Source organism: Atta cephalotes (assembly GCF_000143395.1).
Source record: "Atta cephalotes unplaced genomic scaffold scaffold00008, whole genome shotgun sequence".
NCBI classification, from domain to species: Eukaryota; Metazoa; Arthropoda; class Insecta; order Hymenoptera; family Formicidae; genus Atta; species Atta cephalotes.
Window position 1 is genome coordinate 3,998,179 of NW_012130072.1, and position 2,648 is coordinate 4,000,826.

Genomic DNA, 2,648 nt, shown 5'->3' on the forward strand with positions numbered 1-2,648 from the left:
GTGTGTGTGTGTGTGTGTGTGTGTGTGTGTGTGTGTGTGTGTGTGTGTATAGAGCTTCTTTTAAATACTTTTATATATAACATAATAAAAGAGCAACATGAACTTTTTTCGATATTTACACTCGACATCATCTATGCCTCTGCATATGAGAATTTAAGTCGAATTGAATACGTATATATTGTATATACGTCATATATATTGTACATATACATATATATTTTTCAAATGCTAAAAGTATTTCTTTTGTTCTTATCAAATTGCAATAATTATAATAATGTTATATACATATTATATAATTTAAATGTAATATATATAATATGTACTATGTGTATAATGTTATATTTATATAATCATATAATATACATATAGTATACGTAATATTATAATTATTGCAATTCGATATTATATATGTATACAAGTTATAATAATTATAACTTATATTCTTTCGTTTTCTATTCTTATCAAATTGCAATAATTGTAATAAAGTTATATTATATAATATAAATGTAATATATATAATATGTATTTACTATGTGTGTGTATAATGCATATAATGTACATTATACTATGTGTGTATAATGTATATAATGTATATTATAATATGTGTAGTATTATAATTATTACAATTCGATATTATATAACATATATAAGTTATAATAATTATAACTTATATAATTATAATCCGAAAGATAATTATGATATTGTTGTATAATAATTATGTAAATGATATAACAATACATGTTACATAGAATTGTATAATAATATTATATATGTGTACACTGTTGCAATTTGTAATATTAATATTATTCTCTGGCTTAACCCTTGGATTACTTCTGCTTGACAGTCTTCTGATTAAAGATGATTCTATAAATAGATATAGAGAAATTAACTCATTAATTGTAATCAATTTTAGCGTTTATTCAAATTTATCCTTAAATGTTTCAGAAGAAATCCAGGGTTAAACGCAGATCGCAATAGATTTCTAGTGAGGATTTAGAGAATACAACATGTCATCGAGTGTAAATTAATTATTAAGTTGAAAGAAATATACAATTGTTACATTTTCAAGATAAAATAATGGTCTCTTCTTTTGCGTGCAACTCGCTTACCATTATTTTCTACGAATGATGCGATTGATCGAACGACGATGCGGGGTGAGGAATAAGTATAAATATGAGTTATTGAATCGAGACAGAGAGAAAGAGATGAAAATGTTTCGGGAAGGAGTTGCGCTTGATTTCTAATAGGAAACTGCACATGATTATTACTTTCATTTGCCTAACAAATCGATATTAGACGCGCGCGTGTGGCTGACTCGATCATCAGGATATAATCAAGATTTAATATTATAACAGAAGAGCAATTACCACACATCGGAATTCCGCAAATAAACTCTCCAATTAGAAAACAAGCATTGAGAGCACTCTCGATTAAATGCACACACTATTTATTTAGAGAATGTATAATTGTATTTAAAGGGATGCTGGAATTACCCTAACGGAACGAATATTCGTACTTTTCATTTCGTTTTTCTTATATTAATAATTATGTAGAATAAAAAAATCCTTCCCTAATATAAAAGAAAATTTTCGAATAACACTACAAAGAAAAGAACAATACAATAAAAATAATAATTTTATAGAAAGAATCTATCCATGAAAAATTATAAAATTTATAAAAATTATAAAAATTATAAAAATTATAAAAATTAATAAAAATTATAAAAATTAAAAAATCGGACTAATTATTCATTTATTAGTGGACTAGGCCTACTGGGGATACCACTTAAAAAAAAAACGCGTCAACAATAGTACCCCTAGGGTGACGAGGAAATCTATTGAAAACCAATGTCTACGAACGTTATACGCGTAGCCCATTTCGACTGTATGTAAGACAATAAGATAAAAAAAATAGTGGTAGCAGAAGTTAAATCGATAATCGATCAAAAAAGACCTAACTTACTAAATACTATTATTATTAAAATATTAACAAAGAAACAGTTAATTTAATATTTAAAATGATCTTTGCAGTTTTTTGTTAAATACACCTTTTTATGTTATTCTTCAGATGTCTTATTACTATCATTATTATTTTGATTATAAAATAATTTGTTTTGTTCTCTTCTTTTGAATTAATCAAATTAAATTCTAAAATATATCTTCGTGTTTATTTTCACGAAATTTAAAAATACTGAAATTTCTTTCTCTAATATCTATTAAAGAAGCTTATTACAATATAATAACTGTGTTCTAAAATTCATCATTGAAAAAATCGTATTCGAAATAATAATTAATAAATAAAATAAATGAAAGATATGAAAGGCGCGTGCGTAGCGCGCGTTGCGTGCTAGTAAAAGAAAAAACGCAAATAGTAGGAAAGTACAAACTGTACTTGTACTAAAAAAAATGAAGTAAAAAATAGTAATAAATATAGTTTCTTGGTATACTACATAGATTATCTATTCATTACCAAAATAGCACAATCTTTTTATCTGAACCGAAATACAACTTTCCTATTTCGATTGCCATTTTGAAGTGGCCTATAGATCAATAAGCGTTTAGTATTATTGATATAGGAGGTATACTTGATAAGTCGAAAATGGAGGACTTTTTGCGCTACTTCAGTATATCTAGAGCTTTAATATATAT